Consider the following 23,954-nt stretch of genomic DNA (forward strand, 5'->3'; position numbering starts at 1 on the left):
GATTCTTGGTATCCTTAAGATCCCTCACTAAGATCAACTCCAGGGCTTTGATCTTCCCGATTTTGTATGCACATACGCAAGCAATGGTTTCATACAACTCCTTTGTTGCCTGTGCTTCTATTAGCACCTGGTATGCTCTTCTTTTTGTGTTGTAGTTCATCACAAAACTCCTGTTGTGTTCATCAACAAACCCAATACAACTCCCCACTTCACCATGCTGGCCTTTTGCTGCAACACCCAGTCTTCCTGCACAACATGATGGTTTGTTCCTGAGTGCTCCCTATTTTTTCTTTGAAAATTGGCCTTCTTCCCATTCTTGACACTTTCCATGGGATTCTACCTAGCAAATTCCTCACTGAGCTGAAGTGCACTCTCCTAAGCTCCAGTCCTAACTCTACCACTCACATTCCCATCTCTCCTCTGGATCCTGAACTCAACCCTTCTGTGGTCACTGCAGCTGAAACTGCACCCCCATTTGACCCCAATTCTTCCCTTCCTGTGAACAACACATCAAGAGAGCATCACCCTGATGGACAGTTTCACAATTTACATCATTACAAAAGTGTCACCAGCAGTCTAGGATCTGCCTGAATTGCCTGCACAATACCACGTTGCCCTTCCGACAAATGTGTGGATCATTGAAATCCCCTCTGTGAGCTCACCTAGATGCTCTTCAGAAGTTCAGGAACTAGAAAAGTTTCTCAGCTTTCATCCTGGATGCTAAGACATGGAACCACTTTTAAAACATACAATTTTTTAATAACATATGTTTGTTATCTAAACAAACACACTCTACCTCCATGCGTAGAATGAATTCATCTCTATATTTGGCTGCTTCTGTCTTCTGATACTGTCTGAATAAACTCCTTTTTCTCCTGCTTGTATCTGGCACCTCAGGTCAGGAAAATCAGACTTCCATTACCCTTGGAAGCAGGGTCTCCCACAGCCTTAACAGTTCTTCGTATTTTCTTCCTGCCTCTTAAATCACACCCAGTGCCTTCAACAGAGCTGTGTTTCTTGGCCTCCTTCCTTATCTTACACACACAGAGAGTTTCTGTCAGTCACCCCTTTCAAATGGACTTTTAAGGTTTTCTTCAGCACTTTGGGTATCAAGTTATCCATTAACACTCTTTGCTGTCTGAGGTCTAAGTACCCAATGGTTATACTTAGCGCCGGTCCTCCAGCCTCTCTCCTTAACCAGGATGTTTATTTTCCGTAAGACTCTTACAAGTTTAATCTCCTCACTGGAATTTGCATTTGTCTAGCGAAGGTAAATTCCCTCCCACTGGCACCCGCTAGCGTCTAACAAGGTAAGCCGTTGTTACAGGGTATCTCGTTCCCAAGCAAAGCCAAAATCTCATCTTCCTGAGACCCCTTTGGCTTTCGCACTATGCTGGCTCCAGGAACACATCGATGTGGGTGCATTTTGCAGGGCCTTAAGGGTGCCCAGTTTGAAGAAATTGTCAGTACCAGTCAGCTGAGCCTCCTTGAGCCAGTTGGTCGTGATTTTTGCCAAGTGGCTGTTTAGCAAGATTTACTGCTCTTAGCAGGATTTTTATAAGGACTTACCAATAATGGGGATTAGCCCTGATTTGAGCTCTCGGAGACCAGATGCCGGTACAGGCACATCCATGCAATCCCCAGTGCACAGGAGGAACCAGCTCCCTCTGCACCCAAAGCCTGTCCCTGTTTGAAGGTGCAACCTGCTCCACCAGTGGGAACCAGTGATTTCTGGGGCTGCGCTCAGAACAGCGGCAACAGCCACCATCCCCTGGCAGGCATGTTATGCCCAGTCCGGAGAGGATAACGCTGCCTCCAAGACCTCAGCTCTTCAGCTTGCACAGGGACAGCAGATGCTTCTAGTTCAATTCCCCAAGTAGATACCAAAAGCTGGAAAGGGAGTCTCTGTTGCTGTTATACTTTGTATATGCTGTGCTGGCAAGAGCACTTTTTGTTAGCATGACTGCATCTACACTACGGCTGCTGCTGGCACGGATCTTCTGTATTAAAACACATGCCTCTACCCCAGCCAACATTCCTGTTGCAGCCAACATTTCTAGTGTAAGCCTAGCCGGAGCTCTCAGCCGGCTGCGATCGTATGCAACCAGCAGCGTCTGTCTGCTCTTTGGTGAAAGGTCTGTTCTGGAGCATGATGTTCTAGCAATGGCTCATCGGTAATACTTACCCAGGAATGGAAATGTTTCTGAGTTTTTTCACCTCTCAGCCTAAAGAAATTATCTCAGAGTAATGGTAGATTTACACCCATTACATCGCTACCTTTCCCATGATTCCTGCCTCACTGGGAACTTTTCCTGGACCTCAGAGAGAACAGAAAGTTTGAAGGATAGTTGTTTTTAAAGCAAAACCACTCCAAAATACCCATCTTCAGCCAAACAATAGAGGTTTGGCACCATCCTTCACAGTCTAGCCAGCTTCCAGCTGCATGTGAGCATGCTTACGAGAAAGAATCATGCTGAGAGACAGCTACTGTCGCATACAGCTAAGGAAAATGTAATACAGGGACAAGCTCTGCTTCTCACCTCCCATTGATTCCCCCATGATAAATTCTTCCAGAAAATCAGTTAAAGTTCATTGTGTCTTGAATTCCATATTTGGCTGCAATTCTTTGCACTTACATATTCTCTAAGTGCCACAAGAAAGAAAAGTGTTATAAGTTGTTGCGTGTTATGTTGCAGGAAAACTTTCTTCCCAAGGCAATAAAAATGTCACTCACTTGAGCTTAATCAGGTTATCTCCTAGGGCTTGCCTTAACAGAAAACCTTCCTGAGGTTAAGCAAATGCCATAACAAGATGAAATACGTGGTGCGGTGATGGTTATGGACAATCAGTGTGAACAAGTCCAGTTATCTCAGGTTCAAGGACACCCCTCTGAGGGGTGTCCACCTGAGAGGACAAGGACAAAGAGAGAGATCAATCAAACAACGGCAACCCCGGCACAGTCAGGCAGGCGTAGGGAAGGGTTGGGGACTACATGTGTCAGAAGGTCTCTACCTGCTCCACTCATGCTGGCCAGACCAGGCTTCAGTGTAGGTCTTCTCCAAGTGGAGAGGGTAACTTTGGTGGCAAGGCTTTACACCCAGCGCAGGAGAGCAGTGAGAGCTGCTTGGGGAGTCAGCCTGAGCTGTGATTTATGACTGTTTCATCTCATTGCTGAAGAGCTACCACCAAGCTCACAGGCGCCAAGCAGACAAACTGTTGTACAAGCCTGTAGGAAGACCTTGTGTTGAAGAGGAAGCACAGGTGCTGAATGGCAACAATGGCTAGGGAAAATGGAAGGGAACCCATCCATTTAATGTTCAGGATATAAGACAATAACGTACTTAAGGAAATTTTGCTCTACATCCTCAGGAATCCCTCAGCTTTTTCTTTTTTGATAGCCCCTTAATCCCTGCCCAGCAATAGCATGCGTAACAACGTTCACTTAATTCTGGCTGGGATTTAGCTTTTTTTCCACAAAAGCTAGACGTGTGGTCCACTGTACGTGGAGCAGAGCTGCCTTTTGAACAGGCAAACAGACCTAAAGCCACAAAGAGAGCTGCTGCAGTGGTGACCAGCTTTCAGCTGGCTGCCTCCCAGAGAGGGATTTACAGTCCTTGACTACACCAGTGTTGAAGGGTAAGAGGCAGAAACCTGAGCTAGCCAAAAGGAAATGCTTAAAGGAAGGGTGTAATATAACCTACCCCTGTCCCCCCAGTCCTCCTGGGCTTGGATGTCTTCCCGCAGGCTCCTGGACTGCCAGACTGAGCCCTCCACGGCTCACTTTTTGGGCAGGGGTGCTCACCCCTCTCCCAGACACAGTGCTCGCTGTGCTCCAGGCATGTTGCCTCTGCTTTCCAAACCACAGCCGAGTAACTCGCACGCTCAGCTCTGACCTCCTTTCCATTTCTTCTGCACCTACGGCTCACGTTTGGTACCTTGTTCTTCCCCCCATGGCAGCACCCACCAGCTGCCAGCAACCCCAAGGTCTCCCTAATGCAGAGGTGCCTGTGGCTTGCTCAGCTGCCAGTAGGACCCTGGGCCACCCTGTCCTCTAGGAAAATTGGTTCTTACTCACCATTGTCTCAACACGTTTCATGATTTCTTTCATTGCATCGGGCATGAGGCAGAGCCCCAGCCACCCGGGCATCCCCAGCGCCTGCCTCCAGCACGGTTAAGGAAAGGGACAGGAGACACAGGAGGAGACAGAGGGGTGGGAGATACCTGAAAGGAGGCAGAGGAGACGTGGGAGGACATTGCTGGGGACATGGCTGGAGAGGCACTTTTGGGAGGAGCTGCTCTGTGCCAGAGGAGGTACCTCAGAAGGATCGTGGTCATGCGTGACCCATGCCAGGGCAGGGACACCCCTGCAGCCAGTGGACAGAGGAAAACAAGTAAGAAAGACGGGTGGAGCAGTTGAAAGAAACCGTTACGCACAGACCCACCATCCAGCGCTGCCCATCGCCTCACCGGAGGAGCTGGGAGGGACTGAGGGTGAGGGCTGGTGGAAACAAGGGAAGCTGAGGCTCAGGAGGTGTCTGGCTTAACCTGAGTCTGGGGAATGGGGAGGAAAGGTATTATTTCCCTAAGTGTTTGTTTAGTTGTCTTCTTTTCCTCGATATCCAAATCAGTATTAAAGTCTTATGTTAATTTGCCAAAAAATGAAATGAAGGAAAATTCCCCAAGTCAAGACTGTTTTGCCAGTGACACTCACTGAAAACTGCTTGTTTTATTAGTAGTTTACTACTAGCCCCATTGGTCTATTTGGGATTGCTAAGTCCTTTGGTGAGAGACCATGGTCTGCAAACACCACTACCCTTGTACTAGAGATAGACTTGAAAAACAGCCACAAGCCCCTTATATGCCTCAATTCCTCCAGAAATCCCTTTACCTTTTTTGCCTAGTTCTATTCTCTGCAGATCTTTCAGTTTCTAAGTCCATAAATACTCCTCTTGAAACGTATAGTTCATTTTCTCTGATACTGTATACTGCCTCGATCTTGACAGCTTGATGCACATAGGCTGGAGTCAGCTAAGCCAGGTTTCATTTAAGAGCAGCCTACACACACATACACACATGCTCAGTGACTGCAGTAGGAGGTCTAGTCCTATTTTTTTAAGAAAAAAGCTACCCAGCTGTTGGAGAGATCAAAAACCATCATCTCCGATGGACATCTTTGCACATTAAAGCTTGTTCCCTTCTACGTGTTCACTCCTCCCATACCCTCACTTGTTGCGGAGCGATGGAGGTACAGCCCACCTCACCAGCGAGGGAGGTATTTTAGTGCGTACAAAGAACGGTATCGCCACGCACAGCACTGCCTCATTTTATGTAGACTGCGGGGAAATTGTTGTGCAAACCACTTGTGCATATGGAAACTATCATCCCCAAACCTTGGCTAGCTTCACTGGAACACCAAAAGGCTCATCGCCTCTCCAAGGACTATTTTCCTATAGTGTTTCAGTCTTTTCTTGCTCCCACCCATTTCAACACTGAAGCTGTTCAAAACAATCTATCACTTTCTTCTTTTTTGCTTCAGATGAAGGGAGAATATTTTCCCTGTCTACAGGAATAGCTGCGCTTTGTTACTTACACATTTAAATGAAATTAATCCTGGGCAGAAACGTAGTCTGGAAAGCCTCAGCTCAGAGGCTGAAAGCTTCAGCACTTAATTGGCATCGGAAAATAGAGCTGTTAAACAGGAACAGTTTGACTGTGATATTCCAAATATACATCCCAATGAAGAACGAGGGGAAGAAGCACTCTGTTCCAGGCCGAGCACAGGTATCTATCCCAGTAGAGAACTGGAGGGAAAGGGAGCCTCTAGTGAATAGTGTCACTTCATTATGAGTCTGAGCCTGGGGAAGGACTGTGCCTGCAATACCTCTGGTAGTTCTTATTTGGTGAATTTTAGGTACTTTTATGTCCTTTCATGTCTATCATTGAACCACTCCTCCTTCTTCAGCATACTTAGCATATCTGAAGTAGAAAGTACCATTTTTTCCCACTTACAGACAGGGGACTCTAGGACAGGGGTACTGAGATCGGACCCCTCAGAGGTATTTTGGATCCTAATTCAAAGGAGAGTCAAGAACTCAAATGCACGTAAAGGTTGTTTGGGACAAACCAGCCCTCAAAGGCTGCATACCCATTCTGTGGCTGCAAATCATACCGGGTCTCCTGAGCCCCGGGCTCATGCTTCAGCACCTAGAGATGCTTCGCTCCTGAATTCAGTATATTTTCTTGCTGAATAAAGAAGTGGGACCACTGCACTCACAACATGGACAGACAGGCGCAGGGCATCCCTCCACTGCAGGTTTCTGCCTTTGATGCTCTGACCATCACCCTGCATCAACTCCTCATCCAGTGCAGTGCTAAGTCTCGTTGTCTGGGCAATAGGCTAAGGGCAAGCACATGGCCCCATACCCTGCCTTCACCCACCCCGCTGGCAGCGTGACATCGTTCTTGCCTGACCATACCCTCACACCGCATGCAAAATTTGGCATTCGCTCCCCAAACCTCCTTCTTTCTCCCCGTGAGCCCCAGGAACAGTGGGAAGAGCTGTATTTCCCGGAGAGGTATTTCTTCTCCCCTTAGACTTCTACTAACCACAGTTAGGCTCGATGGCAGCAGATTTTCAGGGAATTAGTTCAGGTGTTTGGGAGCTAGGCCCTTTGTAAATCTTCTTGAAACTCCATGGATTTATTCCTTATGTTGGTTCCTGAGAATCACACCTTCAACCTCCAAAGCACAAAAATGTCTCTTTTGTTAGAGGATTTAACTACTGCTTAGATTCATTAGCAAAGGTAATTTTGGCCTAATTAGCCTTCTAATTTCTATGTTATCCCTTGTAGGAATATGCCCTCAGAAATTAGTAAAATGGTTTATAATATATGCTAATCACCATAATCTGATTTGTCTTTAATTATACATGTAATGGGGAAACTAATTGGAAGATGAAGGGCATTCAGAAGGGCCAAAATATGTAAATCAGGAAAAGAACAGAGTATTGTCATTAAACAACCCCAAAAATATGCTTTTGAGTATATGGAAGAATATTCGTTTCCTATAGCAGAAATATCAGATTGCTTCACTTCTTTTAGAGCTCCTTATTGTAGCAAAACTGATTCATAAATCTAATGACAGCTGAGGTTTTGGCTTTACAACATCTGCCTGGCCTGAAATGGAACACCTAATAGTAGGACAAAAATACGGAAAGCTTATTTGCAGAATAGAAGGCAAAGTATAAATAAAGTTACAAATAATATTAGTGCTTTCCAAATGAATTTTTCTTGGTTTCAATATTTCCTACTTGCAGAAATCATGTCACTGAAGTTTCCTCAAGTTTCCTCTGTGTTTAAAAAACGGATTGGGCTGGTGGATCTTTCAGCAGCTTTGCAGTGTATTTTTTCCTTTTCCATGGATTTAATGGACAATAACAGAAAAAATAGCAATTTCCTGGGCATTTATTATTTCTGTTCTTGAAAAGTACATTTTCTATGAAGTACTGTCAAATTCTATCCATGCTTTAAATGTTGCTGTGTAATGTGACTTTGCAAAGCACAGCGAGGAAGGGAGAAATTATAGCTCTTCCATAAAGTTGTCAGAAGGGAGTCATTTAAAAATATCTTATTGCACAAAAGGACGTAAATTAGCAAAAATGAAGATACTATAGCTATCCATGTTTTTTAGCATAAATATTTGAAAGGATGAGCATTTTCTGGCTTGCTTGTTTTCTATAGGACAATTCAGATGTAGATTTGGAATTTGTCTGGATGAAAACCAGGTTTTTGCTTAATCATGATTTTTATTATAGGTTTTTGTTGGTTGTTTTTTTCCTATTATTAGACTAAAGTTGACAAATAGCAATATGTAATTGCACTTTGACCACTCCAGTTCTATAAGTACCTCAATGGCAGAGTCTACTAACAGGCTGCAATGCGAACGGGGGAAGCTGAGGCACATGCCCTGCCCCTCTCAGCCCCACAGATTTGCCAGAGCTTGTTTGACAGTCTTACTTGTTCTGTCTTTGCTTTGTGCCTGACCGTGGAATCACATCTATAATGGATTGTCTATTAAAAAAGACCAGTTGCTAACATTTGCACTGGTTTTCAAACGTTCGGTCTTTAGCTTGCCTGGTCCCAGGGGTAAGCTACACATCTTTGATCAAATACGTGGAGAGTGTCCACAGCAGATTTTTCAGGTATTTTAGGAAACTTGAGTTATCATTTAATTGAATGTTCAAGTGCACAGTGAAATCCAGCATGTCCGTCTGGTCAGAAGCTTTCAGAAATCAGAGAGACACCCTGGCTCTTCAGCTCTAGCCCACAAACCAGCTTCTGTGACTTAATGCAGAGGGAAAACTCCTGTCCTCTCTTGGTATAGCCTTCTGCTATACCTGGTCGTGTTCTCATCCATAGATAAGTTAGGTCAACACGTCCCAGCTAAGTGTCAGGGCTTTGTTTGGGTACGAGCCATTTTCTTCCATACAAAAGTTCTCGAGGAGGCTTCACTGCATGACAAGTTATTTTTGAGCAAAAATACATCAGTACCTGACATTGCTCAGCATTTCAAATCAGAGTGCATTTAAATTACAAGAAAGAGACTCAAACCTTCAAAGTTTCTCTTTGGTACTTTCAGTCTGACATATTGCTGGACAGAGTGGTGGCCACACCAAAGTCATGAGGTGGAGAGGACACCTTAAAGCAGAGCACAGAAAGAAACCCCTTCCCTACGTGGTTAGCAAGTACAATGTATCATGCAAAGAATCTCATTTGCACTATTTTTTGGCATTTAAACACAAAAAGATAATAGCTGATATTTTTATTTTGAAATAAGAACTCTTGTACTGAAGGCCTTTCTAGATTGTCAGAGTTAGTTGCATTTCTTTCTGTGGCTTTATGTCAGCAATGGATTTTTGCCTAATGAATATCATGCACATCTCCCAATTAAGCAGTATCAGTACCTCCTAATTTAGGCAACTTAAAATATCAACAATTATGTTTTTTAGTGACTTGTGCGTACGTGAGGGGAGATCCCAGCCTTTCAGCAACTGGCAGCTGGGATCCCAGCACAGCTAGGACTGGGATGGCGTAACATCTTCTTAAGAGAACTAGCTATGCAGCAGGATGTGCCTTAAAGCTTGTTCTTAATTTTTTAATATATTTTATTAAATAGGGAATTGGGAAATCAAAGCACATTCATACATTTGTTACTTCCTCTGTCAACAGGACAAAACCAGGCCAGCTACACAGAATAAATTAAACATGAGCCAGTTGAAATATTAACTTAAAATAATATTCTGTATAGACATAGATCTTTCATGATGACCAAATATTCAAAAGACTTTCTAATTGTCTGTGAATTTGCAATATTTGCTGAATAATTTGAACAATTAACTTTCCCACACGGTATTACAAATTGTTTCAACCATCCACCAGAATTCTTGTTTGGCTGGTAAATGAAGTCATCTGGTATTGATTACTGCTATTGGAACTTTAAATGGCAACAAAATAAAGCAAAAACAACCTGTGCCTTGTATAAGTGCTCACAATAATGAACCAGTATTGTTAGTTACAATTGGGAAGCCTTCAGCATAACCTCACAAATAGCTGTTCACCGCGCAGTCCAAATGCTATCACTGCTCATGACCTTGTCCATTGCAAGAAAGTATCTGCTGCACAGACTTAAACCTTTACGTGGGAAGGGGTTTGTGCCCATGCGATCTGTCTACAAATGAAGCCATAAGCTAGAAGATAACTTTTGTACTTTTTAAAGAAGAATCAGATGGGAAAGGTAATCATTGATGCCTTGTGGGCTTCATTTGACCTTCATCTAATGTTTTTCCATGGACATAGAGCTGAGCGAGCCCAAATGTGGCCACACACCATAAATTCTGAAAACACGCATAGAAAAGATGCAGTGCAGCGAAGAATGATATGAACAAATCTGGATGACATTTAACATAAGAGTTAATGGTCATATTGTTCTTGGGTTTTATTGAAAATTACCAGGCGGGCTTTGGAAAATATGCGCTGTTGGGAATCTGTTCAGAGTTTTTATCAAAGCTTCTTTGCAATTAGTGGCAAATTATTGTTCATTCCTCTGGAATTCCTTGAAATAAGATCACCCTGATTTCAGCCCGATACTATTCATAGCCTCGCAATCTGCAGCTCTATGGGAAATATGTTTTAATAATAAATGTAACAGCAAGTATTTGTGCGGCAAGCAGCAGTGATAAAAAGTCAGCGCCGTTGAATAGCATTTTCACCATCAAGGGACTTGACTTGCCAACCTTAATCTTTAGCTCCCTATGAGGAGAGTGTGTGAGCAGTTTATCTCAGTAAATGCAGTGGCGGGAGCGGCTAATCTCTCCATCCCGAGGCTGGTGGGTCACACCCTGATAAGCACAGCCCCGGCGTGGCAGGTCCCAGGGCTGGCTCGGGCATCGCAGAGGTAGGCTCTGCTGGATGGAGGTGCCGTTCAAATATGCTGCTCTTTTCTTGTTCAAGTACGTCACAGCCCTGTGAGTTAATTATTGCTCCCTTTTTTCTGGTGGGACTACAGGCACATACATGGGAGTTGCTTGCCTGAGGCCAGGGCATTGGAGCTGAGCCGGGAGCCAGGATTTTAGGGAGCCTGTCGTCCTCGTCCTCGTCCTCCCAGTGCTTGCAAACACCCCGCTGTGAGCACGGCAGCTTCTGGGCTGCTGTCCCATCGAGCCTCAGAAAGGGGAAATCTTTGACTTCCCAAGTCTGATTTCTCCCACGTGGTCGCCCAAAGTTCCACATGGGACTGGAAGTACGGGCGATGGCTGGTGCAGCCCGGCCAAGCTACAGAGGGTGAAGGTCCTTGCTGGAGATATGGTGGACCCCAGCTGCAGCTCCGCTCCACCCTTGCTCCTTCTTTTCCACTCTCAAGGATGGCAGGTAAAGGTGTGGAGGAAGGAGAGCAGAGACATCTGGCTGGCCTTTCTTCCTAAGGGAAGGTTTCCATCTGCGTGTCATCCAGGGGCTGTGCCACTCTGCTCTTTCCAAGGGGACACTGCAAAGTCGCTGCGGTGTGAGAGAAAATTAGAATTACATGTTCCTCTATTGCAGAGCTGCCCAAAGTCTTGATGCAGCGACATCTACCTCATCTACAAGCATGCTGCTGATGGGCCATAAGGGTACACTAATAGAAAAATAGATTATTATTAGCTACCTCATTGAGAAAAAGGTGGCATTAAAAGTATCACAAATAGCTGGTTTTTTTTTTTCAAAGCCATGAGGTATGAGGCAAAGAAGATTAACCATGAGGGAGATAGTTGGAGCAGTGTCACTATCATGGTTGTTCCTAACAGCATAATTGTCAGTAGCATGAACAATAGAAAAGCATTGTTAATTTAAACTGCAAAACATTTCCAAGTAATTTATGCAGCAAAAAAGCCTCTGACTTTTACAACAGCCAGAGTGTAGGCATGCAATGATTTTAAAAGCAAAGTTGTTGCTAACAGTTCCTTTGAATGGATGGGATGCATGCTGTTTCTTTTCCTCAAATAACAAAAAATGTTACTAATTTGATTAATGATTAACCTTCAGAAATTAAAAAGACAGCATGGAAATCTTGATTAGCAATCATTGCTACCGAAGGTAATGATTAATTAACAATTGCTCAAATGAGTTCCTGCAGCAATTGGATGAAATTATATAGGAAATTACTGTGCCATGATACACGAGACAAATGATTCCCCTGGTGTGTATTTATAGAAGTAAATTGCACAAAGCAAGCAGCAGAACAATTATCAAAACTAATCACTCCTGGAACTTGGGATCTTGTTTATCTTTTATCTGGGGCTGTGAAATGGACAGATAATACCCATGAAAAGCCATATTACCAGTGGCAAACCTTAGCATCTGGTGATGGATGCTCACCCAAAGCGCCAGCCTTACAACAACAATAAATGCTTTTCATGCTCCCTCCTAACCTTCTAGTTTTGAAAGAAAGTATAAAAAATTGCACTCTGTTTTCTTCAGTGAACTCTGTCAGGGAGCGTAATGATGGCTTTGTTTCTCTTTAAGGGCTTTATCTAGCAGAGAAACGCAGACAGGCAACTTTATGTGCAGCTGGGTGACCACTGGTTTCAAGGAGCACTACAGATCTATTTGCATTCATCCCACTGCAGGATCTGTTCTTGGTCATTTATTTTACTTAGGTGTGCTTGCAACAAAGTGAAGATGGAAACTGCTTTATGTTACATTGAAAAGAAAATGGGGGGGAGGGGGGAGCTGTAAAGAGGAAAAATGATGCAATCATCAGAAAATTACTTGAAACAGCAATAAAATGTTAATAGTCTAATGAAAAGGAGAGATGGAATACAAACCTACAAAACTTGTCACATGGTTGTATTTAATAAGAGAATTTATTTTTAAGTGAATGGATGATTCACATGGAAAAATATGTTCTAAGTGTTCATCGTCTGTGGGAGAGTACTGTTACAACATGCATAATGTGGTTTCAGAGAGAACAGTTTGGCTTTGTAATAAAGATGTGGGCTTCAGCGGTAAGAAAAGTCTACGTTACTTTAAAAATCTGTCAAGGTTCCAGAAATAAAACTTTCTTTAATGGAAAAATATAGCATCATTATTCCCAAGCTGTTATTACGACTTGGTCTTGTCATGCAGAGAAATCCGTGGTTAGTTATCCATGCTACTGAATCATTTGATAGTCTCCTTGAAAGATACCATCCCATCCATTTTATAACATTCTAGTAAAACACAGCTACGGTATAATCATCTTCCTTTTCACAATATATGAGGGTCATAACACTGCAGTGGGGAAAAATGTCCACATCCTAAAACTTTCATTGCTCCTTCTGGGCTATAAACCCCTTACCTACATCTGCTGTTGTACTTACTTTCCCTTCTCTCCTGCATTCACTTATTCAACATGGAAATCTACTGGCAAATGAGCTTCTTATTCCAGTTTCCAAAGGCAAAAGCTTGTTTCACGGATGTAAAGGGAAGCCCAAGTTCATTGCCTCCTCCTAAACCAGTTCTGTCGATGATTGCATCTGATGGGAACGCTTGGACTGATGTTTATTCACCACAGGGTGTTCGTACATAGCACGTGGGGAAGGTACGTATGGTCCTGGGCATATATCAACATATTGATGTGAGATAACCCCCAGTGCTTTAGGCTGAGGTGACTTGCTGAGATGGGTAGCAGAGACACAAGTAGGATCCAGCCTCTCCATAACTCAGAACTGAACCCAGATGAGTACTGAATTGAAAATAAATGTATCTAGTCTTTTTTTAATTGCCCTCACTGAGAAAAATTGTAAAAGGATGGCATTTATCACTTTGGTTGCTTATTTGTTTAAAACATTGCTAATGAAGTGATTTGCTGTAGCAGAAGTATAATTACTGCCAGTATAGCATAACTTGGGCCAATGTGAATTTCCATTCCTAGCTATGATACTATCTGGAAACAGAGAACTTTTCAGTATTTGCAATTAAACCTAGTTACAAGTACTTAGAGAAATGGATAGATATACTTGAAACAAACAGGTGAGCTGGAAAAAGGAAAAAAAGAGAGAAAGAATCTGTTACTGAAAAACAGCCATTACCACATCCATCATTCCCGCATTTCAGGTCTGCCAGAGCCCAGGACAAGAGAAAATAACTTGTTTAATTCATTAAGAAACAAAGCAAAAATGAAGCATCATTTCTGTTTCTTGATCCTAACTTCCTGAGGAGTAATGTTTATAGGCAGAGCAAAGATGAAAATGTCCATATGCCTCTCATCCAATCTGAAAAATGTAATAAGTTTCATTTCCCTGCAAAAATAAGATGCTAGAAAATCTTCAAGTAGGAGAATGCATCCATTGTCAGGTACTGTAGGCCAGTAGCTATATTCCTTCAACATTAGTTTCCTGTTAAAAGGTATAAAGAATGCACACTTGCAATCTGGCATGACTTTGACCCAGGCTGTAGCTTTGCTCAATAAACATCACTGACCACACCATAATATATATATATCCAAAAAGGCAACCTATTTAATTTGTGGTTTTTGTAAGTAGTATTCAGGAAAAAAATATGAAACTGAAAAGTCCAGAGCACTAGCAGCCACACTAAAGGAGAAAAATGAACCTTTTAGTAATATTTATATTAGTGACTTGTATCAGCAATCCTGATGCAGGCTGAAGTAAAATCTCAGCAGCCAGCTCTAACACATGCTCCATACAATTTGGAAAGATCAATATTTTGACACCTTTCTTTTGGCTAAACCTCAAATTAAGATCCAAATCCTATGCATTACAGAATGTTCTCATGCACTACAGAGTGCTCCCGGTGGGATGCCGTTTGCCCCTGCTCCCAGTAATTCAAAGCCCCCTTTATGGCAGATGTTTGTGAAGATCTATTTAAGATAAAAGAAACACAGGTTCCAGTTTCCTCTTGGATACCGTTCTAGGCCTGGGGAAATTCAAGTCAGATAGAAAACTTTTCTTCTACAGACAGGAGAAATCCCAGTTCCACAAAAGGAAGCTGCACACAAGTCCCCAGACATGGGACAGCTGCTCCAGATTTGGCGTGCAACTGGAGTGCACAAAATGAGCACTGTCCCTAATGATGAAGTTCAAGGACATGGCCTTAATTGGGCCCTTTGAAAATGCTGAAGAATTGAGTAAAACTGATGAGCCAACGATGACCATGGAAACAAGCCATTATAGCCACTCAGCCAAAAACAAGCAGAGCAACGAGTTGGCCAAAACACCGAATCAAAAAGCAGCTGAGCCTTCTTGTACCCGCAATGCTCTTCTGTGTTAAACCCCATTCTAGCTATAGAGCAACAGACCTGCCTTCCTGTCCAACGCCTCACCCCCCTTTTGCCCTTCAAATTGTTTTTTAAAGCGTATTCTTTTGTAAAGCTTTACAGCTCCCTCCCTCACTATGAGACGTCAAATGCCGATGCTCTCGTTCTGTACAGACCTCGTACAGACAAACCCTCTGACGTTAACAGCCTGTCGGAGCAAATAATAGCGTGAGGACTTCAGGACCTGGCCAGGAATTGGGTACGCACGGACCTCTCGAACCCTCATCGATACGCTGCTCGCCAGCCTGCCTCTTGGCTCCGGGATCAAGGAGTGATACCCGAGGATGGTGGAGCATGTCCTCCCTCTCAGGGCCCCCAAAAGCGGGGGAAGTCAGGAGCCCGTGCCTCAGGAGAACGGGGACGCGGCGGTACTGCAGGTACCCGTGCCATGGCACTACCCCCATCAGCTCCTTCAGCTGAGTTTTCAGGAGACCCAGATGCCTAAGCCTCAAGCAACCACTGATGAAGGACTACCTAGTACAGCCCTACCTTTTAAGCAACACCGCAAGCTGATATTTAGCCATCTAAATTGTACAGAGTGGGCACAGGTTGGATAAAAATTTACCTTTTGCTGAAACATATTTTAACCCACAGCAGAAATTCGGAGCTCGCACTCTTTCTTATCCCTCTCAAAATCATTTAAGCTTTTGTTATCAGAGCACCTGCAGCACAGGGCACCAGCGACACCCACTTGCTGCTCGCATGAGGGCTGGAGCAGGATCCGCGTGCTGCTGGAGTGACATTTCCAAACAAATGCTGTCAAACTGTTATAAATATTTCTGACATCAGGTCTCTGTGTTCAGACTCTTCAAACACATGCTAACGCAAGCCAGAATTGTACTCAGCGAGGCTCCCTTGGGACTTAAGGCAAATTTGTGGGTTTGTGTTTGCTGAGTTGGGCCTTTTGCGGCATAACTTGGTACTCAAGATGAATGAGGAGCCGTCTCCTGGAAAACTGGATTCCTGCAGACATTTTCATTGATTGTTGTTTTAAAAAGTGCTTTGAGAAAATATGGAAGTGCTTCAGCTCAAGAGGCTGGGGAGTGCAAGATATTTTATGAGTCTCAAATGCATAAATGTTCTAAGTCTACCATCTCTGCTGAATTGCCTAGAAAGCATGCCATGGCAGGAGGGTAGAGAAAGGCAGCACAGTGTCATTTCTGTGCTATACATCCAAACGGGTGGTCATGTCTCCCATGAAGAATCAAAGCCTGAAACCCTCACTCAGCTCCAAGACCTGAGCCATGGTGTGGAACACCAGCCTGTTCATCCCACCGACTCCGATGCCTGAGCAGGGGCTGCGAAATCAGGTCCTGAGGTCACAGCCCTGTTCTGCAAAGCTGCTAAGGGGAACCTACTTAAGATTCTTTCAAGCTGATGGGACTTAAGGTATGCCCTTAAGTATGCGTTTTACCAGGGAGCTTACTTCAGCCCTGACCAAACAAAAAACATTCTTGGGAACCTGTTCAATAAAAATACTGTAAGTAGGGAGCCCGAATCCAGCAAACTGCTCCAGACTGTCAGTCAGTGGAGCCCACTGACCTCCTGAGCTGCACAAGGGTCTGTCCCAGCCGGGTAACAGGATGAAAGCCTCAGCTGGGATCAAGCCCACAGACCTGGGACCAGCACGGATACTCGGACCCCTACGGCTCGGCAGTGAAGTTGTACGTATGGTGCACACAGGTGCCTCGGTAAACACCGAGCAGGCAGAGCCCTGCTCAGCTCACACACTTGGTGGGTTACTACAGAGAGGTAGAAACCAGGAGGCAAAAAGCAGCCTTCAGCCTAGCCCCTTGGGACCCCGGCTGCACCTCAGGGGCATCCCTTCCTTTGCCCCCATGGAAGACAATTAACTCTATCCCAGCTGAAACCAGGACACCCCAACACAGGGCATTCGAAAACGGAGCAGGGTGCCTGCTTTTCTTTCAAACCACAGCTGGAAGGGATGGATGACAGTAACCGGTCAGAGCGCTTGCTCAGGACTCCTAGGGCACAAAGTCCCACTTTTCTGGTCGGTACCCGAGGAAATGGGCCAGCCCAGGCTGGGGCACTCCTGGTCCCGCAGAGCAAGTTCATGGGGGAAAGCAGATGGAGGAGCTGTCTGTCTGTCCTGCCCCAGGGCCAAACACCACTGACGGGGAAGCCCTGGGCTCCCTGTTCGCCTGGGTAACTGTGCTCTTACAGGGAGCAGTCCCTGGGTGATGAACTAAAGCAGCCCTGGGCAGAAAGAAGAGCAGGACGGATAACCCCTTGCCCCAACAGCTCTCCCCTCTTCTGCACCCACACGTGGCAGCCCCACTCTCACGGGGCAGCTTGGAGCCTGGTGAGGGGGACAGTCCTCTGGGACCGCTGGTGTCCCCTCCACCTGGAAAGAGTACTAAATCCGGGTTTCCCAGACTTGTCGACTGCCCTAATTGCAAGGTTATCGCTCACAATAGCACCAGAAGTTGCCTTCAGGGAAGCTGGCAATGGTATTTCTGCGAGAACAATCCTGCCTGTGTACTAAGCAGAGCGATGGCTGTGGGGCAGGGACATTTTGCTTAGGTTCCCTTAGGATCCTGGCATCCTCCACGCCCCGAGGTGACATCCATGCAAGAGCTGGGACACCTCTGGGTCTGCGTAAACATGCAGGTCCAGGAACCTTAAAATCGGGAACCGAGGAAGCTTTGCAGTCGGGTATAAACATGCTTCTCCTTTAACTGTCCAAGTCCTCTATTGGATTTGACTCCAAGTTGTACACAATGAGGTAACACTTACACGTGTAAAAAAATATGACTTACCTTCTCCAGGTGCTATGGTATAATATAAAAATCATATCTGACACCTAGTGAACATCAGCAACAGTGACAGCTGCTGGTCTTAGACGAATGCAGGAGTGCTGACACTGCAACCTCCAAGTACAATATGGTACATTATCTGCACGTGTCCCCCTCCCACCCACCTGAAATTAAGCCTTCTGGGAAGACATCCAAGAAAGAGTACACTTAATACTCAGGCCTCTTGTCTCCTGTGACAAAACCCCATAGAATGGAGCAGATTTAAGAGCAACAGAAAACCTAAAGCAAAACAAAGAAAACCATTTTTAAGAGCTATGCTGAGTGCCAGAAGGCTAAACAAAGACTTTATCTACTCCCAAAATAACAAACTGGTCCAGTGCCACGAGTAGTCTAGCAGCTCTGGAAAGCATATCACTTAATGCCAACAATAACAGACACCTTCGGTCAAATATGACCCCTTTACAGAAATTTACCATATATGACTAATTCAGACAGACAGTAATAAATCAAAAGTCTGTTCCTCATCTATACATTAAATTATTTATAACATAGTGAAATTCTAACATTAGAGTGGTATATTGCACAATAATTTTCTTTCATATTTATTTATTTTTCCAACATTTCTTCCCTGAGGTATAGTTGAACTAGGGAGAAAAGAATCAAACTATGAAATACTATATAAATTCAACTGCAAACACGCTGCTAAGACAAACTAAAATAACACTCGAACTTGACATGAGTTATCTGAAAAGGTCAGGGCAATAGATGTGAGACGATGTAAACCATGTTGTCCACCCAGTCCACGTGAAAATAATACATTTGTGTATACATGTGTGCGTGTGTCTGTGCACGTGTGTGCATTCTGTACCCACTTGTGGGCTGCTCTCAGGCAAGGAGGAGTGAAATAAGCCAGATAAGGCTTCGGGGTGGAGGTAGTGAAAAGACTGTCGGGCAAAGGGGAAAATAAAGGATTAGGCAACATGGTACATCCTGCATTTTCTGTACGGCGAGAGCAGGAGGAGTGGGGAGGCAATGAGAGCAAAATGATTATCAGGAAGTGTTTGTATATGCAAGCGAGCAACCCCTAGAACCTACTTCTGTACACATTACTGAGACGATCAGGAAAGGATTATGTTTACACAGATTTGAATAGCATATGAAGTTCCAGAAGCTAAAATAAACAACTCCAAGGATCACTGACTTCCCTCACTCGAGAAGGACTGTGTTTGGTTGTACAAGTCTGGAGCAACAACGGTCAACGCTCTCCTCTTGCAGGGCTGGGCAACCCATCGTTTCCCCAATTATAAAAGTTCATTTCAAACAACAAGGGATTAATGATGTGCTGACCCCCCCGGCCCAAACATCCACATGAAAGTGCAGGGTCTCCATCCTCAGTGGTGAAAGCCTCACTGAGCTGGCATAAAGTTTGCTTGAGCACATACAATCCCGCTCCTGAGCTACCAGCACAATGAACGAAATGTGGGAAAACAGGCTGGAAAATGTCCGGCCGAGTGCCCCGCCAGCCTTGCACTTATTACTTAGCTGTGAACCGGTGGGCTGGAAGCAAGGAAAGAAACTGGTAGAAATTTCCGACACCTCCAAGCCTCCAAGGTGTCCAGGTACCCTACAGTTAATGGGATTTGGTGTCTCATCTGCATGACCGAAAGCTGATTTGGTGTCTAACTGGCCTGCCTGTCATCTCTCCAAACAAGAGCTGTACTTCTGAAGCACACCAGCACTTTGAGAACATTTTCCTGAAATACCAAATGGGTAAGAGCAACCCGAGTGTGGTGAGAGAGGAGGCAATCTGCGCATGAGAGGTCGTCTGCTGCGTGCCCTGAATTTGGCAAGTCCTCCCTGAATGCAAAACAGCTGCAGGCTGGTGGAAACTACCAGCATTCATTATCCTGAATGTGTAATTATCAGTAACTGTCTCACCCAATGGTGAAATCTTCATTTCTCAGCTGATTTCCCTATTGGTTTTGGCACCAGACTCCAAATGCGCCGCAGGCAATGGAATCGCCCCATTCCCTTCTCTAACGTTTAGAGAAGACCATTGAAAGTATCATCGAACAGTAAAAATTGTGCTAACTTCCAAAGCAGTTTTATTTTACCTTATATCTCTTGCAATTTAAAAAAAAAAAAAATCCTTTTCTGTTTTGCATAAAATGACTGCTTTTTAGAAGAGCTAATTACTTTCGATTCCTGTTAACCTTTTTGCTGGGAACATAATGTCAAATTGAAAACAGTATCTGGTTGCATGACAACAATTACATGTAAATAAATCAAAACAAATTTTAGTTGTGAATTTCAGGCCCATGTAATTATTCTTAGGACATTAAAAGCTGGTTTTGGAAGGACGCGTACAATGTCAAGGGGCCTTTAAAAGGCCTAGTTCATACCAAATAACCACAGGCTGGAAACAAAACTCTTCTATTTCTGTTGTAAAGCAAACACAAAGGTTAGATTTTGGTATGCATAATTAATACAAAGGCTTTTTAATGCTGCAATACCTGCTGAAATTTTTCAGTGCTTGTTGCACTTCTGCTCCATTACTGTTTCTTTGGGGTTTGGCCTGAGTCGTGCCGAGACTTTGCTGTTGGAAATACTGACGTGGCTCGCTGCAGGAACAAGACTGAAACCATGTATGGTGAAGGAGAGGCAGACAGAAGGCTGCTTGTTAAATGACATAACATTACCATAACAGTAACGCCTAGCATTTCATCTTCAGACTCGTGTGTTGACCTTCAACTGGTGAGAGGATTACGGCTGCAACCAGCTGTGATGGCGATACGGCTCTCAGTAGTTAAAACTTATTGCCCCCAGCGTTGGCTGCTGTTATCCTCACTTTACAGGTGGGGGAGGAAGGCCAAGGAAAAGGAGCGAAAACCCATTCAGACCTTACCGAAATCCATTGGCCTCTTTTAGCTGTCATTAGTGGGCTCTTGATTTGGCCTCAGCCTTGGCTAGGTGAGGGGCTCACCTACTCTTAGTGTACTCTTGGTGTGTACTTGCACTGAGCTCGAATGTACAGAACAAATAATAGAGAGTAAATAACAATATGTGTAACCAAGGATCAAAAATGACCCAGACATCACTATGGCGATATGTATACTTACATACGTATATATATATGGCTATATACATTTCTGACTTGAAAATCAGTCCTGAAAAAAAAAGCACAAATTATTTTGAGTTAGGGGAATAGCTTTTTGGTGGTAAGGAAAAATCACCATTAAATCCTAAAATTTCAATTAATATATTGTTTATTAAAGCTTTGGAACATCTGGACCGGTACAGGAAAAAAAAATATTAGGACAAAAAAAAATCAAAGATAAATCTTACTGTACAAGCAGTACTATGACTTGCAAGAAATACAGAAAATATACATATTTCTGTATCTAGTAGCCAGCTTGAAGTTAATAAACCTCTGAATTTTAAAATAATTTTTTTCAACCTATTACTAAAACCTCTCTCGTGCTGATGACTGTCTGTCTCCTTTGTTCAGTCTTCATGTCTCAAACAGCATTAAATAGTGGTTCTTTGTCCTCATCAGAGACCTTTTCCACTGGGACCTTGCATATTATCTTCCTACTTATCTCTGTTCCAGTTTTCCTTATTACCACTCATCTTTTTTCCCCCACTTACACATTTACCCTTTTTGCTCTCTTTGCTTCCTTTTCTCACTCGGAGCTTCACGCTTTCTCTTCTGCCTGTCACGGTCTCCCCATTTACGCCTAGAAAACAACCTCCAGAATCTTTTTTTTTTTTAAATCCTTGTTTAATCCTTACCTTTTAGACGATAAATCTCAGCCACCTCCACTTCAGCCTCTGTTTGTATGTCTTCTCCAATATCAACTTTTGGGTTAAGCAGGCTGTCTTTCTGACCTCTATATATGCTATCTCTTTTTATGGTGCAATGTATCTTTTAATTAATTGCATGGAAAAATCTGCATCCGAAGGAAGACCAGAAATCACCCTGTGGAAGACGATGGCAATTTGCTCATTTTTAAAGTTTGTGCAGATAGCTATCTCATCTGTGCTAGAAAAGAAAACAGTTTACTGTTGCCCAACATCTAGAAAGATAAACTGACTTTGGACACAAAGGAGAATCAATAAGAAGCACAACAGCCTTGTTTCATTGCCTTGCTTAATGAAGTGTGAAAAACAAACTGACAGCACAACAAAGAGAAAAGAATAATTGATTTTTAAATGTATTCCAAAGGTGATATTTGTAATCCAATTAACGAGAATACTGTAACTTGTTTGGGCTTTTTCCTGACCATGGAATTTCGCTTTTGTTAAAGCTGGATCTTCCTTTCTGAGTGATAAAATATCTGTAGGAATCTTTTTGCCTCTTGCATTGCTTTTTTACACCTATATTTCTCAGCAAAAGAGACCTGTGTTTTACAGGCACTGCTCTATCTTAGCAGGACCGCGTGTGTGCCATTACAGAGTGCGTGTTACGTGGCCATGGCTGTCATAATTTGAATGCAGCATTAAAAATAATGAATAAGCCAAGCTCTGAAAGCTGACCATCAGCACCACACAGAAGAGGTTCTCACACCCTGTAGCCTCCTAGTGCTTCTGTGTTCGTGCCAAGGAAAAGGGATCATTGCCAAAACTGTGTGATGTGCAATAGCTAGCCAACGTGATCTTCTCAAGCACAGCTTGTTTTCACTCGCAGTGTGTGGAAGGAGGTCATAAATTGCTATCCAAAGAAACCACAGAAAAGCAGAGTGCCTTACAATGATTTGTTGCTGCTGGTGGAGTTATACGATCCGCCAAAGCCAGCATTGCCGCTAGAAATAATTTTTGCACAGTTAGTTTTAACTGGGAACCATTGTGCACCCTGATTAATGCTGTGGCCAACGAGAGGGACAGAGCACAGACAGGGATGGGAATAGGAAAGAGCAGTGGGGCCAAGGGACATGGGGAGCACCCGTGCCAGTGCTGGCTGATGGGTATTTCTGCTGATGGTGGAAGGAAGCATCCGAGATGAGCGGTTTCTGCTGGGCAGCTCACATCAGGAACTCACTGTGCACTACAATGGCTACATTTGCAAATGCAAATGCGCTACAATATTAATACAATCACAGAGACATCTACGAGCTCTCAGTCTTGACATCATCTCCTCGCTGAAGCCCCTGCGTATAATCAGCGTTTCCATGGTACTATTGTTATATGTTTTTACTGGTTCAAATAATTATTGAGTGATAGAGGTAATTAAAATACTCCAGCCAGTGATGATAACTGTATTAATTAATAATCAGCATTATCTGATTTAACTCATGAGGTATTCCTTCCTCCTCAGATGGCACTGAGGTGAGCAGTTCAGCTTCAGTTCTTCCCAAAACACGTAGGAAAATGCAGACGTGAGGTGTTACTGTTGTATCACCCAGCTGCTGCCGTGAATCCTGAACACCAGGGATAGGTCAGAGACAGGAATGGGTCCATCCAGAGCTAATGGAAACTCACGTCAGTGGCAGGAGCTAATGCTGCCTCACCTGTAGCCAGTATCCACTGGAAAAAACCACCGCACGAATGCAGTGCTGCTGCCAGTTCATTGCGGGGGGTCAGACTGACAACTGCTACGCACCAAACCAGGAGCTCTGCAGGGTGGGAAGAGCTCTCAGCCACGGATCTTCCTCGGCAAGCTGCCTGCAGCCAGGACACCCTTGCTTTTTGGTCAGTCTGCTGCAGTTGCTTAGTTTCCAGGCAAAGGAAACAGAGGTGGGCTGTAGCTTATGGCTGGCTCTTGGCGCTGCTGCCACATCCAGTCTTAGAAGCACCACTAATAGGTGCCCAGTGCCACCTATTCCCCTTCAATGGGCTGTTAATGAAGCATAATCACGTTTATGGAGAGTGCTGTCTTTCTCCCACCATGAGACTCAACGTCGGATGAGGTATACCTATCCTTTCCTTTTCTACTGCTGGAAAAAAGAGATTTCACAGCATGCTCAGACACTCCCCAGTGACATGGGTTTGTCATTGGCATTACAGTCAGTTGCAAAGTAGGCGTCCGATGCTCATTTTTTTGTTCAGATGAGAACAGGAGCAATATGTAATCCCACCGAGCCCCTCTGCAGACAGTCAGGGTAATTAAAACACTGCTGGCTGCAAGGAGACATGCAGCCCAACCACACTCAATAGCTTATTCCCCTTGAGGCTGCGTAGGTTTCCTGCCAAAACTTCCACTCCCTCTCCCTAGATCTGACGTTCCCAGCCTGGGAAAGGTGAGGCATCATTGCATCTTACCATGTTGCGCTGCCGGGGGGAGGGACACCAAAGACACGTTTTGTAGCAATGGTTTCCAGCAGGCATCGG

The 23,954-nt window shown here is 44.2% G+C and overlaps 1 long non-coding RNA gene across 2 annotated transcripts; it reads right to left on the bottom strand.

Moving 5' to 3' along the window:
* Nucleotides 1-10,614: 10,614 nt before the first annotated feature.
* LOC128135702 (uncharacterized) lies at nt 10,615-21,801 on the bottom strand. 2 transcript variants are annotated; one of them, XR_008233216.1, is made up of 3 exons: nt 21,420-21,801; nt 10,911-11,051; nt 10,615-10,694 (listed from the first exon to the last, which is right to left on the bottom strand). It is a non-coding gene; the product is annotated as an uncharacterized LOC128135702 (long non-coding RNA). The 2 variants fall into 2 exon arrangements; XR_008233215.1 differs by lacking the exon at nt 21,420-21,801 and adding an exon at nt 20,141-20,252.
* Nucleotides 21,802-23,954: the final 2,153 nt, after the last annotated feature.

The sequence above is a fragment of the Harpia harpyja genome, chromosome 23 (assembly GCF_026419915.1).
Source record: "Harpia harpyja isolate bHarHar1 chromosome 23, bHarHar1 primary haplotype, whole genome shotgun sequence".
NCBI lineage: Eukaryota > Metazoa > Chordata > Aves > Accipitriformes > Accipitridae > Harpia > Harpia harpyja.